Raw genomic sequence first — 17,143 nt, 5'->3', positions numbered from 1 at the left:
ATTTCAGGACCAATCCAGCTTCAAAAGAAATCAGTGGGAGTCTTCCTGTCTCCTTGTGGTGAGGTAGAATTGGACTGATAAAATTGGAAGAAATATTGGGGAAAGCTTTTGGGACACTTACTCAAAATTACTTAATGAGTCAGGATGAAAATACATGATCCCTCTGGTATTTCCTAATCCTTCTTACATTCAGTAATATAGTATGTCAAGATTCTGGAGACTGGAGTTTATCCTCTAAATCCTCGATACCCACAGCTATACCAAACAGTGAGGACTGTCATATCATTCATATAAGTACTATGTCAAAGAGATGTTAGTTCTGGGAGTTGAATAGAGGGGTTCCTCATGACTCCTCTGCCCTTTTGGTCCCTTATATTCCCAGACATGACTGCATTCAAATTATCTAGAATCACCAATTTGTTAATAGGTTAACTATCCAGTGTGAATGGATTTCTGCATACCACATTCATCCAAATTCTTAGGCTCAACTCTAGCTGCTGATACTTTTAAATACACCATTTCATATCATTCCTTTGAAAGCCTGGGAAGCCTTGAAATATATTTGGATCTGAAACCTTAACTGCCTCTAGATATATGAATACACTCGTGACTCTTTTACCCTTCCTCTTTAAATCAACACTTTTTTTTTTTTTTCTTCCCCAAAGTTAACATTCTCAGGCTGTATTTTTTTTTCTTCCAGTCTTCTCCTAGTAAAATGGACACTTTTTGACTGTCTATCACTCCTATTAGAGCTTGACTGCTGTAATGTCTGACTGGTGGCTGACCCACTTCGCACCCTTAAATTGTGCAGCAGGGACTTCTGAAATAACAAATCACAATCTCATTTGCTTGACAGCCATTAGTTGTGACTAAACCATCATAGCAGCACAAAAGACAGTGTGGCAAAGCAAGGGTAGTGCTGCCTTAAATTTGAACCATCTGGAGACTAAGGATTTTAACAGACACACAAAAAAAGTTTTATTTGAAAAGAAATACACTAGTCACTCCAAGAAGTTATCTTTTAAAGTAGTGCCTTGAATCAGAAAACACAATCACTATGCCTCGCAAAGCTCAAAGAAAATAAGAGCTAAGTAAAAAGTGAAGTTAATTGAAGATGAGTACTGAAGGAAACCAGTACAAACAAGACAAAAAAGATGTAATTCTGCCATAAATAGATCCTGTTAATTACCTGTGTATAATATTTTAGACTTAACAATAAAGGACATTCCTCCAAATGCAAGCAGTCATAACAACTAGTAACATTTTCATTAAAAACAGACTAAGCCTTGTCTTCATGTCAAAACCAATAAGCTGCGGAAGAGTAATTAAATGAATTTCAGCAACCCTATACCTCTTCATCTGGGAGAGAGAAGGGGAGGGATGGAGATATTTAATAAGCTAGCATCATTGCAACAGCTTGGTGTTTTTAAAAACACAGTGCCAAACTGCTAAAAGAGAAAATCTTTCATCTTTCTAATATATATATATATAGTGGAGTGGGATGTTTCTTATTGCTGTATTGCTGTACACTCTGTGGAAGAGACTATCAAGAGAGAGAGCCTGAGCATTTCCAGTTCAACATGCATCTTCATTTTCTACTATACATAAGTTAGAAGTTTAAAAAGAACTGAAATAAAACAGATTTAGTTGTCTTAACTGTTATACTTTTAAAGGGAATACAAATGTTCCTTATGCTTTCTAAAAAAAAAAAAAAAAAAAAAAGGATAAACAACAATTATCAATTTTCTGTTTTATTTTTTTACAAGAAGTGATTGCAAGAGGGCAGGTGAAGTCTGCCAGTGATCTTGTTCTCATGTACCAGCTCTGGTATTGAACATAGTTTACATCTTCTACAGTTATTTGCCATTGTTTCCATCTTAACATCTGAAGGCTGCACTATCTCAGAAGACCACAACCCAAAGAACTGTAGAATTTTCTCTGTGTTGACATATCTTCCATGTTCTCTATTTTATTTTATTTTATTTTATTTTATTTTATTTTATTTTATTTTATTTTATTTTATTTTATTTTATTTTATTTTATTTTATTTTATTTTATTTTATTTTATTTTATTTATTTATTTTTATGTTTACAATGCTTTCATTTGACTCCAGTTGGCACGCCAAGAGATTACAGGCATCAAGTTTCACCTCACAAATCGTAATAGCCATAAGGACTGTATTTAATGAAGTGAATCCCACCTCAGAAGAATGAGACTGCTTTTGCTGTATTATTATGATAATCAACAGTTAAGTTGGCATTTGCCAGCCGTAACCACAGATGTCATCTTTGAAGTGTGAGAAAAACAGCACTAATGTCAAATACCACAGTGTGGGAACACTTGGCATACACCACCAGCTTAAGAAAATCAAGAATTTGGCTATGCTCCTGGAAGATACTGTGGTTGAAGTGACATAAATATATAATTAGGAGAATCCATACATCAACAGGAACTGCACCCACTTTAATGTTAAAGTGATGGGGAAAGCACAACATTTTTCATTGTTCTTCACTTCTTCTGACATAGAGGTATCTGAGGCAAACACATATCTGACTTTGATTTTAAGAAGACTCCTGGGAGGGTATCCTTTAGATTTCAACTCCATGTGTACAATAAGCAGAGCCTGCACAGCAATGCCTTTGAGCCATGAACCACCATTAAATCACTGTCCAGTAGTAGTGTTCATATTTGGCTAGTGTATGTCTTGCTCAGTTCCAGTACAGTAAGTTCAATAGGCTTGGAGCTGAACTGCAGTACAGCCATTAATCAAAAACCCTATAAAATTGAGTTCCAGGAATTTATAAATATATAATACAAATATGAGCTGTGGGATTTTTTCTGTAAACACTCCATCTCAGAAATGCTTCATGTCTCCCCAAGCACCATAACTTCACCAGCTAGCATAGATAGTTCTAGCTCTTAATTTCTATGTACAACAGCGTTGTCTTGCTTTGTATCCCTGCTTTTCAGTTCACAGTCATTGTGAAGGGGAGAGAGCAAGAGGACATCTCACCACCACAGAAGCCTACCTGTTTTTTTTCATTGGACAAACAGGGCATGACCTTGTAAGTCAAGGACCAACATCCTGTGTTTTTTCTGGAATAAGGGAACAGGACTGAATCTTCCCACCCACTTGCCAGCAGCCATGAAATATCAGTTCAGTGCAACTCCAAAGTCCTTAGGAATCTCTCCATTAACTTTATTTGGATTGATCTATGGGGTACTAATAATTTAACTTTAAGACTGGACAGAAAATAAAACACTATTTTGCTTTTTCTAAAGGAATGTTCTCTCTGTTTTATGCTTTCCTTTTATATGAAAACTTCCTTTGCTCTTCTTCACTGCCATTCTACTTTAAATACCCCATTTTTATCTGTCTTAGACAGAAATCTGAAACTGGAAAGTGTCCCCTTTGTTTCTATCTCCTACTGAGACCACTTGACTAGACCTTGCAAAGTGTTGATAAGTGATCCTTTTGGAGAGGAGGAGTTGAAAATGGAGATCACTCTCTTGGCCTTTCAGGAGTAACGTGAAAGACTTTCCCAGTGAACTAATTTGCTTACATATACTTTGAAATGTTACGTTTTGTCTTCTCTTAGGCCAGACTATGTTGTGATGGCATAAATACATGCTGGTCTCTGAAAAAGTTCTGTAAAGTAGAGTTACTTGAGTTTTCTTATGGATGTTTTTATTTTATTTTATTTTATTTTATTTTATTTTATTTTATTTTATTTTATTTTATTTTATTTTATTTTATTTTATTTTATTTTATTTTATTTTATTTTATTTTATTTTATTTTTACTTCTAGTTTGTCGTAAGACCATGCCTCAGTAATTTATAAACCACTTAAAACATTCATTGTAGACTAAGTAAATGGAAGTAATGTTTAATTGTTCATTTTTTAGTGGTGATGCAGAACGTAATACTGCATATGCAGTTTACAAGGCTCCACCACTAGCATTTGGACTCCATTTTAAACTTATAAATCAAGTGCTAAGTATAGTGCTTGTTTGTATCTGTGAAATATTTCCTTCTCGTTTGTTCTTATCAACCTCTAGTAATGATATATACATATGTCATGTAAGACAGTAAATATGCAGAAGTTCCAAGGAAAATTTCAGTGCCATATCTCTGCTGATTAATGTTTGAAACTAGCATAAAAGCTAGAACAAAGATAACCTTTAGCATAGTCTAGAGGAATGAACACAGCAGATAAATACTCTCCTATGGAAAGTGCAACAGCAGAACTGATATGCCACCCAGCCTCCATTTCGAGGATTACAGACACTTGTGTTCTCCTCTAGCCTTGTTTGTTCATTCCAAGGTGTATTTAGTTCAGGCTGGTAGGCGGGAAATTACATTTTTTGTCTTCATTTTACTGCCAGCTGTAAGCTAAACCATGCTTCTTGAAGGCTGTAGCAATGAATTCATTAAATATTGGAATCTAGGGTCACTGTGCTCGTCTGTCACTGTAAGTCCATGACTCTATTTTCTGCAGTTGTGCTCTGTGGACAAAGAGCCTTTCCTACATGATGCAACTGTGAGAATTAACAGCTGAGGATTTGCACAGTGCTGTGGACACTAGCACTACTAAAGCAAGAAGAAATGGAGAAGGACCATAATTGTATACCTGAGGGTAAAAGCGTGAACACTGCAATTCAGTGTAAGAACACAATCATAGAATGGTTTGGGCTGGAAGGAACCCTTAAGGATCATCTAATTCCAACCCCCATGACATGGGCAGGGACACCTTCCACTAGAGCAGGTTGCTCAAAGTGCCATCCAACTTGGCCTTAAACACTTCAGGGAGGTGCAGCTACAATTTCTCTGGACAACATGTTCCAGTGCCTCACCAAACTCTGAGTAAAGAATTTCTTCCTTATATCTAATCTAAATCTACCCTTTTTTAGTTTAAAGCCATTACCCCTTGTCCTATCACTATGCCCCCTGATAAAGAGTCTCTCTCAAGCTTTTCTGTAGGCCCCCTTTAGATACTGGAAGGCTGCTATAAGGTGTCCCCAGAACGTTCTCTTTTCCAGGCTGAACAAGCACAAGTCTCTCAGCCTATCTTCATAGGAGAGGTGCTCCAGCCTTCTGATTAACCTCGTGGCCCTCCTCTGGATTTGCTCCACCATGTCCATTTCCTTCCTATGCTGGGGGTCCTGAAGCTGAACACAGTACTCCAGGTGGGGGTCTTAAGAGAACAGTGTAGAGGTTGAGAATCATTTCTCTTGACCTGGTGATCACTTTTTTAAAATTATTTTATTTTTTATGCAGATCATAGTATAGAGGAAAGATATTAACAAACTGTCTAGCAACCTCATGTTACTGTTTCAGTAAAATTCTGTTACTAACATATACAGGTTAAAGACTACAAACCAGACTTATGTTTGTGTTTCTAAGTGGCTATTTCATAAGGAAATAATAAAATATGAGCCAAGACAGCATCACCAGGATAAATGTTTTCAGAAAGCCCTCAATACAGCAGACGTTCTAGTAAAGACCATTTGCCTTTTAATTGTCACAGCGAGCTAAGGGACAGAGTTAGGTGCCCATAAACTAGTGTCTTGTGATTTGACATGCCCAAGGGGATTCAGCGTAGCTTCCAATAAGGCACATTGCCCTGGAAAAGCATGGGTCTTTGATAAACCGGAACTAGATTTGTATGGATGTTTCAGGCATTTCAAATATCTCTTAGATACTAACACAAGTTAACTTCTCCCTGACAGTATATGAAAATGAATCCTAATGAGATTGTATCTAGCAGCATATATCCAGTATTCTTGCTTTATGGTCCAGTGATATTTGTTATATAGCATTGACCAGCTACTATGCATGAGAGAAGTCATAGTTCATTTAGACCAGATCTTGTTTGTCATGTAAGCTTCCTGTATTGAGAAGGTGCTCAATTTGCCAGAAAAAAAAAAGATATTTGACCCTCTTACATTACAATGTAGCAAGATCAGCCCTGCTTGGTTAAAGGATGAGGTAGGCACAGGATGTCCTTTCAACAACTAGGGATGCTACAGCATAGCAACAGATTGCTTAGAAAATGTCTAAAGTTTTCATCACCAAAAGCCATCGAGAACAAGATAGATGAGTAGATATTTATATACAGAGAGCAAGAGTCTGGGAGCAAGAGTTTGGTCATCTCCTCATGTCCATTTATGAGGCTATATGATTTTCTTGTCTGAATCTTTCTACTTTTGAAAACTCTAGGACTACCGCAGAAGGAGAGAGAAGTGTGTCTCATGTATAAGAATGTTTGCAAATTTGGGTTGATGGACAACACAATTTGCACAGAGATGTTGTGAGATGTTATTTCAAGTTATGCAAAATATCTATTGCTTTTGTAAACTCACAGGGAAGCAAAATATAATGGGAGAAAAACAAACAAACAAAAAATAACAGATTGCACCCTGCCATGCACTGAAGAGAGAGATGGAATATAAAGTTTAATTTTGCGGTTTCAAACTGCATTTTTAGTAAAACAATAGACAAAAATATTAGGCTGCTTTAGTCTGTAAGTTGTACCCTGATCTACAAACTTAATGATATAATGTGTCCTTGTGCATGTTTATTGAACTAGGCTACCAAGACTGTGAAGGAATGCTACCAATGGCTCTTGTGATACCCTTGCAGGCCTCAGCCTTAAGACAAAGGTAAGCAGAATGCTGGGAAAGATTTGTTCACAGTGTGTAGCACTAACTGGATATTGTACTAAGTATGCTTTGCCAAGACACACTGGGGAAAAACAGTTCAGCATTTACATATTTATGTGCCATGGTGTGAGAAAACCATAAAATATTGTACTAATTCTGTGCCCATGCTGTGTAGGGGCAGAACTCCAGGTTTGTCAGCCTGTGAGAGAATAGATTTGGCCCTGAATCTGTCTTGCTAAAATAGTTATTGAGATCTGGTAACCAAAATATATAACAATGGTTTCAGAATCTCCATGAATTGTGTGCAACTGTGTGTAATTGTAATCATCAAAAATATTCTTTGTTTTCATATCACCTCAGTAGATCTGCTGAATTCTCTGCAGCCTCTATACATACAGTGCCATAAAATGCAAATGCTTTTGTCTTGGAAAATAACCAACAAGGAGCATACTGTGATAGTGGGTGTGGACGTAGATACCAGCCAAGAATATTGTAGGCTGGGTTTATAAGGAAGAGTGAAGAATCTTTTATGTCTCCATAAGATACATTACATCTTAAGAACAACAAAAGTCAAGTAAGAATTCCAAACACACTTCAAACTTAATAACAAACTGAGGTCATCTTGCAAAGGTAAAATGAGCCTTAACCATGTTTTAAGAGTAGTCATGGGTAACAATTCTATCTGTAAGTATCCAATCCTTGAAGAAAACTAGCTAGCCCTCAACTAGAAGTCTAGCACATAGCAGGTGTTGAAAATGGAAATGTAATTTCCCAGCTAGGCAGACATCCAATATTTATGAGCCAAGTCTGTGGAAATAACTGAATCTGCTGATAGGGACAGAATAATTTAGCAGAAAATCAAGTAACTTTTCCACTTCAGGAAAAACCGTCATTCACCTTTTATCTTATCGTATTCCTACCACAGCCAAAACGTATTGTCAGCTGCTGAAGCAATCGTATAAGATACTAACATAAAAATGTAAGAATCATCACAAATATAGTTATTTACAGTTATTTACTTAATTAGTTGTCTGACAGAGATAAGTGATGAATGGACAAGAAAGAGTGAGAGAGAGAGAGAGAAAGAGAAAGAGAAAAAGAAAAAGAAGAAGAAAAAAAAAGAAGAAGAAGAGGAAGAAGAAGAATAAGAAAGAGAAAGAACAAGAACAAGAACAAGAACAAGAACAAGAACAAGAACAAGAAAGAGAACAAGAACAAGAACAAGAACAAGAAAGAGAAAGAGAACAAGAACAAGAACAAGAACAAGAACAAGAACAAGAACAAGAACAAGAACAAGAACAAGAAAAAGAAAGAGAAAGAGAAAGAGAAAGAGAAAAAGAAAAAGAAAAAGAAAAAGAAAAAGAAAAAGAAAAAGAAAAAGAAAAAGAAAAAGAAAAAGAAAAAGAAAAAGAAAAAGAGAAAGAAAAAGAAAAAGAAAAAGAGAAAGAAAAAGAAAAAGAAAACACAGATTCCTGAGAGGGAAAATAGTCCACTAACTTGCAGCAGTACCTCTATAACTTCCTATGTAGTGTTTTGGATCTGGATTAAATGTAGACTAGAGTTGATTTTTTTTTCTGGTTTGACAATGTGTCAATCATGTCAGATATTTTTTGAAATTTCTACCAAGTTGGCTAGAAATCTTTCGTCAAAAACAGATGTTGCTATGAGATTTCTGAAGCAGTGAAATATAGCCCTTGCATTTTTGGATCTAAGTCAGAACAGAACTGCAGAACTAGAATGGCTCTGAAGAAACAAATCTTGCACACTTCCTGCCCAGCCGAAATCTGAAGATGCCTTGGTTTTCTCTGTGACTGTTAGTGAAATAATTGATAATTGCCAGACAGACAGATCTGTTCCTGTCAACACTCCTAACTCAAAAGTCAACTCCCAAATTTGCTTGAGAATTTCCTGTCTCCTTCTGATAAGGCTCCTGTCTCATTTTGGCAGACTACCTATATCAAACTGCCAAACTATGCATAACAACACTTTTCATGGGTGTTTGCACAAATTCAGATAATCCTGACACCCCCCATACATAGCCCAAATCTCAATGGATCAATGGAGAATTAAAATGTGGAGAAATGAATGATCAAGTCCTAAAAAGGAAGAGATTCAGTATATTTCCCATATTTATTTATCTTTTCATTTGAAACTCACTCTGTTAGAAGACTAGTAAGGAGACTAGAGTCTAGCTAAATTGTCAGAACAATAGAGCATAAGTAGGATCAGTGTGCTGGATGTGCCCATCACTGGCTCTATGTAAAATGTGAGCATCGACCTTTTAGAACTGGTTTCAAATGGATTATGATATCCCTGCACCCACCCAAGTATATTTGTTATTCAAACAGGCATGCCAAATAACTGACTAATAATTGCCTTCTTGAGTTGGAACTCATTCCAGGACATTTTTTTTTGTTAGCATTTGGTCAGAGTCACAGCAAAACTCTTTGGAGCCTGTTTTGGCAACCCTCTGCCCTCAATTCCCTCTTCTTTTGCTCTTTCCAGCTACTGCCAGCAAAGACTCCTGCTTGCTGCATCCTCAGATATTGGCAGGCCCTCCTCTTGGAGAAGTGCAACAGATCTGGCATGTGTCCTGTTTGGTGTGTCTCTGAATTGACATCTCTGCTCACCCTATTCCTTGTGTTGGCATCATAACTAATGTTCAAATGTCAGACTACACCGATAGATGCATCATTCACCCAAGGAATGGGTTTGCTCCATTCCACCCTACAGACACCCCACTTTCAAGAAGTCCCCATGCAGATACTCATTTTTACAAATGTGCAGCAGTAGCTCTCTGGAATCAAAGTAAAAAATTCCTCTAAAATTATCACCTATCGCCTGAAATTACACAGGGCAATATAAATGACATTTTTATATCTAAGAACCAAAATCATAGAATGTCTTGTGTGGGAAGAGACTTTAAAAATTATCTAGTTTCAAACCCCACTGCCATTGGCAGGGATGCCACCCACTAGATCAGGTTGCCCAAGGCCTCATCCAACCTGGTCTTGAATACCTCCAGGGACAGGGCATCCACAGCCTCTCTGGGTAACCCGTTCCAGTGCTTCACCACCCTCTGAGTAAAGAATTTCCTCCTAACCTTTAATCTAAAACTCCCTTTTTTTTTAGTTTAAAACTATTCCCCCTTGTCCTGTTGTTATCTGACTGATCAAAAAATTTGCTCTCCATCTTTTTTGTAAACCTTCTATAAGTATTGAAAAGCTGCAACGAGGCCACCCCAGGGTCTTCTCTTATTTAGGCTAAACAGCCCCAGCTCCCTCAGCCTTTCTTCATAGGAGAGGTGCTCCAGCACTATGGTCAACTTAATGGCCCTTCTCTGAACCCATTCTAAAAGACCCACATCCTTCTTGTGTTGGGGGCCCCACACCTGGACACAGTACTCTGAGTGGGGCCTCACAAGTGCAGGACAGGGTGGACAATCACCTCCCTCGACCTACTGGCCACCTGTCTGTTGATGCAGCCCAGGATGCAGTTGGTCTTCTGGGCTGCAAGCATGTACTGCTGGCTAAAGCCAAAATGACAATTATGTCAATGAGTCAGCAAAAATTGTAGTCATAGAATTACAGAATGTTTGAGGTTGGATAATACCACTCAAGGTCACTCACTCCAGGCCCTCTGCTCAAGCAGAGCTACCTAGGACCATGTCTAGACAGGTTTTGAATTTTTCCAAGGTGGGAGACTCCACAATGTCTCTGGGTAACCTGTTCCAGTGCTTGGTCACCATTACAGTAAAAAGTGTTTCTTGATTTTCACAGGAAATCTCTTATGTCTCAGTTGATTGCCAATTGCCTTTTGCCTATTGGTGCATGGATTTTAAGAGATGGAGGACAGAGAGATCTTTGTAATTGACACATAACAGACAAGATTCATTCCAACTGAAATTATTTGAAAGTTTTCTGTTCAAGTGGATGAGTCATTTTATATCCCAAGATCTGAGTATATAGAAAATGAAAATAAATAAATAAATAAATAATGAAAAGAAAGTAACTTACCCCAAAGGTTACAAGAAACAAAAATGAAAAAAAAAATAAATGAATGAATGACAGAAGGGCCTATTAGGTAAAAACAAAAACAAAAACAAACAAACATATTTTTAGAAATGTGTGTAGCAATAAAAATTAAGCAATGGAAGAGAACTTCAGCAATGTATTGATTATGCATTTGTATTATGCAATGCTTTAAAGCATTTGTTCAAACTTTTCATACTGAAAGGGTTGTGAGGCATTGGAACAGGCTGCCCAGGGAGGTGGTGGAGTCACCATCCCTGGAAGTCTTCAAAAGACGTTTAGATGTAGAGCTTAGGGATATGGTTTAGTGGGGACTGTTAGTGTTAGGTTAGAGGTTGGACTCGATGATCTTGAGGTCTCTTCCAACCTAGAAATTCTGTGATTCTGTGATTCTGTGATTCATCCACTTTTATGGGATACTTACCTGGTCTTTGGTAGATAAAGTCTTATGGCAAGATCTCATACTATAATATATGATACAATGTGCTTTCTTTCAGGTACTTCATTTTTATTTGGGATGTATACAACTGGGAGAAAATACATACCCATACCCAAAGGAAAGGATCACATTTTTCAGATGCACTCCCTTGTACAACTGTGTGAGAAGAGGAATTTACAACCTAGTGGCTGTGGACTAGTGCAAGTTTCTGCTTTTTTGCCAGGGAAAGAGCCTGAGAGCTTTGATCCCTGTTTTCTCCAACAGCATGTTTATGAACTCTCAGGGTCTCCTAATATCTCTAACATAATTGTAGTAATCAAAAAGTCAGATATATTAGCACAAATAGAGTTATTTTTCAGTACCAGGACTTAGAAAAATGCCCAGCACTGTTATAAACCTTTGATTTCAGTGGTTTTACGAATGCAGTATATAAGACGGAGCTGAACAGAGTATGAACGGAGCTATCTGCACTGAAAATCTTGGTCTAGAATTTGATGAAGTGCTTCCAGTATGTGATATATTTAAAAGAAAGAAACAACAAACAGAGATGAACAAACACACACACACACACACACACACAAAAAGAAGAGAAAAGATTGACCCTGTTTCTGAACTAGAGGAAAAGCAATCTTTGAATTATTTTGGAGCAAATAATTTGGAGCCAATTTTGGAGCAGAAAGCATAACAGAATGAAAAGATAGTTGCTTTTCCAGAAGTGCACACCTCAGAGGCAGTCTGGACTGATCACTATTGTTAAAATATATATCTGTAATCACAGAATAAACATAAAAATATTCAGTGGAACAGAAATACTCTTTAGTAATATATGAATTGCTCTTCCTTGCAACTTCTCCTGTACCTTTTTACACTGTTATATTAAGTAAAAAAAATAAAAATAAAAGCATGATCACATTGTCTGCTAATCCCTACCAGTAATTTCTAAATCTGCAAGTCTATTTTAACCAAATCTGCAAGAGGTACATAATTTTTAAAAATATTAAGTTCCTATAAGTTTCATAAGTGGCAGAAGAAGACACTCATGTTATTATCTCTCTCATAAAGAACAAAATGTTGTAAGTTCAGTAGCTTCTTATCCTCTATTATCATACACAGAGCTCAAATAACAAAAATACATGCTGTGTCTTTCTAAGCTAGTAGACAGAGAAAAGGAAAAGAGATAAGAAGCTGTGTAGGTGTTTAAAGGACAGGGAGGTGAGAGCAGGAGAGCTAGAGGAAGCAGAGGTATTGCAGAATGGAAGGAATGCTCACAGAAGGACTACAAGCACAGGGCACAAGTTCATAAGAAAATGGGCTTCATTCATGTAGCTGACATCGAGGCGCTTGTTTTGGTTTAGTCTTTGTTACTTGGAAAATAGTTTCTGTTAAACTCAAAACGAAACACTCATGTCAGGACTGGATTATATGCAGTTGGACTTGCTGGTAAATCCACAGCTCACTTTAAATTCACATTGTAGGCTTTACAATACAGCTATCTTTTTGCATGTAAAAGAATGTTTACTCTATGAGAACAAAATATTGCCAAGAACAAGTTTAAAGGAAAACTATTACAGTCTTGACTGTGGATAACTTATGTTAATTCTGTAGCAAAGACATAACCATTATACTAAATTTGTCTAAAGGAGGAGGCAAGACAGCAAGGCTCAGAGTTACTAAAAGACTTTCATGAAGTGGGAAGGCAAGTAAACAGAACACTTTAATCAACATATAGACAGTGCTTGATGAAATATTCATGTTTTGTATGATAAATAACATACTCATTTGCTCAATCTAGTATCAAAATTAGTTCGGAGCCATGAAGTTCTACCGGCTTTCAAGCTATTGAATAACACCAGTTTCACATATTCAGAGTACAGATTTAAATATAATTTAATTGAGGAAAGCTGAAGTATAAGACGTGTCCTGAGGGGTGTCTTTCCCTATAATTGTTTAGGATTACTTTGCAAAGGTTGTTTCATTGTCAGCATTGGATTTAGTAGTGAGACATAATTAAATTTTCTACTTCTGTAATACAGTGGGATTCTGAATTTGAAACCTAGTAAGCCTCTTCCCCTTCTAGACAAGGAGGTGTCTGCATGCATAAAAACTTCTACCTGCTTGCATTCTTATAAGAACTATAAAATTAGGCACATAAATGAAATATGAAAATGGTTAAGCATCTAATAAAGATGGGAGCATGTGAAGGAATTCCATCTGCTAAAAAACATGATTATAATTATGGAGTTTCTCTCTTTAAAATTTGTTTCTGCCAGGAAATAAAGGAAGTTATAAGTGAGCTAAAGAAAAAAATAATGATTAGAAACACCCATTCCCTAAAGAAGTAATTGTGAAAGAGGTATTTTTTATATTCATTCTTAGAACTGTACTTTTAAGATTTCTGCTACAAGTTGTGTCATTGCACCAGTGTGCTGTTAGTATGAACAATTCATCTCACTACAATGTTCATAGCCTTTCCCTATAAATAAATAAATAAATAAATAAATAAATAAATAAATAAATAAATAAATAAATAAAATAAAAAGGGGGTGAGGTTAAACAGTTAAAGTCCAGTTTAATTGAAAGCAACTCTGAAAGGGCTGAAATTGACAGACGGTTGCTTTGTTTTTGTTCTTTTACTTTATACTGAAATGGCATCACTGATTCCAGACATAGTTAAATCTATCAGAAACAAGCTGAATTTCTTGAAAAAGCACAAAAGAACCTTAATGTGTTGGAGGGGAAAAATAATTCTAGCAGTGCCAACAAGGAGGGAAATACTAATGGAAATCAGCAATTAGATTTTTTATCACCAGATTAGCTTCACTTCTTCTTAATATGGTAAAATGACACAGTAGCGATACTACTGATGCTTGTATCACCTACAGCACTCTTCAATACAAGAGCAGTCAGAGGCAGGAATTTTCCATCCTCTCTTTCCACTTCATCCCATCACCAAATAAAACAGCATAGGTGACATTCATAAGATACGAGTTTATGATTCTGGTTTTGAAAAGCTCAGTGACTCTTCTCCACAAGTAGAGGCAAATACAGCAGAGATTCTACCTGCAGCAATACAGCCACTCAGTGTTGCAGTGAGGTGGTGTGGTTTAGCTTCTTTCTCTAAAATCTAATTGTCTCAGAAAACAGTCTCAGAACTACGCACTAAAGGTTAAGTTTTGGTAGACAGCTGTTTTCAGTAATTCAAGAAATAGAAATGGATGAAATTTCCTTATTGTGCTTATGTAAAACAACGGTTCTGTACAATTAAATTACATACTCCAGCAGATATTTATGATTTGGCAATACTTTTTCTCATTTTCACCATCAAACCTTAAATAGTAACAATAGATATTTCAGTCCATGTGATTTGTATCATATGAAATATTTAGTTTCGATTTTCGTAACAAAATGAAGTTACTTTATTTTCCTAACCTCAGTAACAAATCACATAGCTATTTTCTGTGTACAGCATTCTATTTCACCAATGTTATACCCAGACACAGTTCTTCCTTGTGGACTGAGTCCCCAAAGGATAACATCTCCAACAGCTGCTGTATTAACATCCCTCAGTGATGTTAATCACTGATGCTGAATCATGACTCTAGGCTGACGTGGTGCACTATTGGAGACATAGTTCTGAACTCCAAGGCAGCCATTCTTTTTCTGTGCCTCTAAAACAGTTTAGAAAGTACTGGTCTTAACCAATAAAAGCTAGGTACAATTTCTGTCTTTCTGAAAGAAGAAAGTAGAGGTCCCTTTTCACTGAATTCCTTCCTCACTCTGAGTTCTGCCTAACCACCATCAACACACGAAGTATTGTAGCAAGAAGAAAAGAGTATACATAGAGTCCCAAGAACAGAAAGAAGATGAGTAAGGAAACAGAGATGCTAGAAGTCCCCAAATAGCTTAACCTTTCCTGCTGTCAAGCAGCAGAGATTCAAGCAAGATTTATTTTATTTATTTATTTTTTTTTTTCAAAAGCTAAGGAATGCTACTGAAGAAGAATATGAGCAGCAATAATTATACCTTTTATGTCTTGGGGACTTGGTTAGAGGCCCTTAATGGCCTGAAGAGGAACAGCAAAGCAGTTACCAGACTGATAAAGAATGAAGGACAGTTTTGAAAGTGTCAACATCATAGAAAGAATAAAAAAGGAGAAAAAACTTTTTTTTTTTTTAATACAACATGTTTAAAACTTCTTCAATCAAACGAGCAATTTCAAGGGATCTTTTGGACCCTATCTGTTCAGTGAAAAAAAATAATGTTATAAACTCCTCATATGTATTTATGAAGCAAAACAAAACAAGCAAACAACAACAAACAACAACACTTGAAAAATTGCTAGGCTGCAGACTAGAAACAAACAAACAAACAAACAACAAAACTGCATGTTTTTTAGGAAAAGCAAAAGTAGGCCACAGCTGACTGCCTGGTTTACCAAACCAAAAACCCATCAAAACATAAAGACACAGGATAAAATTGAGGACTACAAGCAAAAATAGACAAAAGGCAATCAGAGCCAACTTGTAAAATCAGTATAGAAGATTGCATTATATATGGAAAAAGTATCAGAAAAATCAGAAAAAAAAAAAGTAATGTTTTGCAACTAAGAAATTTTGTAAAGAATGGTTCCGCAAAAAAAATATGGCAAAACAGGCCTGATGATATTTATCAAGAAACTCAGTGTGTGTGCATTCTGCATGGCTGAAAATTAAAAGAATTATTGGTTGGAGCTGTTGAAAAGCTTTTTATATATATTAGCTGGAACATCACATTGAATCCACATTAAAAAATTTCTGATAGAAATTGTGCTTCTGTGTGAAAGTTAAAGTGAAGCTTGCAATGATGAGAAAGCATTTAAAAAGACATCTAGGAGTGCTATATGACAGATGGTGTTTTATTGCAAGTTTGTCCCTAAATTTAAGGTAAGAATGACTAGATTGTTCCCTCCCTTTCCTTCCTTCCTTCCTTCAGATGGAATTCACAAGCTCAGATCCATGATCCAAGATTACCAAAGGCTGTTTATTTAGGGGGGAAGTTATATTTTGGGGGGTCTGTATTACCGGTCTTATTGGTATGTGAAGAGAATATTACTTGCTAAAATGTCATTCAATGAAGAGTTTAAAACAAGAATACCCGTTTAAGTAACTATAAGATTAAAACCAAAAGCATTAAAAATTCTTAAAATTATCATGCAAAAATCAAAGAGAAAATCTGCGTAGGTAAAGGTAGCGAGATCTGCAGTGTTGCTATATGTGCAGTCAATACACACATACATATACACATGTACAAATATGTGTGTAATACTTACAATATATATAATGCGTAAGTAATTTCTAATATTGAAAGCAGAGTGGATCACACACCATCTAGAGCCAAATGAGAACTATGAAGGGATTTTTGTCTGCTGATTTTACACTCAAAAGAAGATTTACAGGTGCTATATCTCCATTTCAAATTGCTGTAAGAACAAGGCCTGAATCATCCGTAAATAAATTCTAACTAGTATTATATAAAAAGGTTATGACAGAATGACATTATGATAGAATTTAACAGGAAGCCAGAATGCCATGTTAAATATAGTGTAGGAAAGACCAAGGCAGAGAATTTCCTTTGGTACTAGAGGTAAAACTTCAAACTGATTTCTTTTCAGTTTCTGAGAATGGATGAATGCCAGTTCTGAGAACTGGCAAAGATGGGCTGGTGTGGAACAAACTTGACACTTGCCCCTTTTAATACTAATCTTTTGATCTTTCCAGATGGCAGAGTTTACTTCTCTTCCCATCTGCTCCTTTTCAGTATGAACAAGAAAGGAAAAAAGGAAATTGCTAAAACATTTCATGACTTTTAGAAGGATCTTTGAGCTTCTTTTCATGTCATTTATTCTTTACCTGTGAAATATAATGGTGGCACCTATGATTTTTTGCCGTAGTCAAAAGGTATACTCTGGGTTTTGTTTTCCAAGTTTTGCCTGAGATAATCCATCTGAATGAAATTAATGGATGAAAACAT

At 36.3% G+C, this 17,143-nt stretch overlaps 1 protein-coding gene and 1 long non-coding RNA gene across 2 annotated transcripts in view; one reads left to right on the top strand and one right to left on the bottom strand.

Annotated features, from left to right (window-relative positions):
- LOC137841447 (uncharacterized) overlaps positions 1–11,708 on the top strand; it is a 55,609-nt gene extending 43,901 nt beyond the window's left edge. The window contains exons 4-5 of the long non-coding RNA XR_011088621.1: positions 6,592–6,664; positions 11,193–11,708. This is a non-coding gene — a long non-coding RNA (uncharacterized lncRNA). The remainder of the gene's footprint in view (positions 1–6,591; positions 6,665–11,192) is intronic.
- NTF3 (neurotrophin 3) overlaps positions 1–17,143 on the bottom strand; it is a 63,611-nt gene that overhangs the window by 31,782 nt on the left and 14,686 nt on the right. The window lies entirely within an intron of this gene.

The sequence above is a fragment of the Anas acuta genome, chromosome 1, assembly GCF_963932015.1.
Source record: "Anas acuta chromosome 1, bAnaAcu1.1, whole genome shotgun sequence".
NCBI classification, from domain to species: domain Eukaryota; kingdom Metazoa; phylum Chordata; class Aves; order Anseriformes; family Anatidae; genus Anas; species Anas acuta.
The sequence above is the reverse complement of the archived record's forward strand: the minus strand, read 5'-3'. Positions and strand labels throughout refer to the sequence as shown.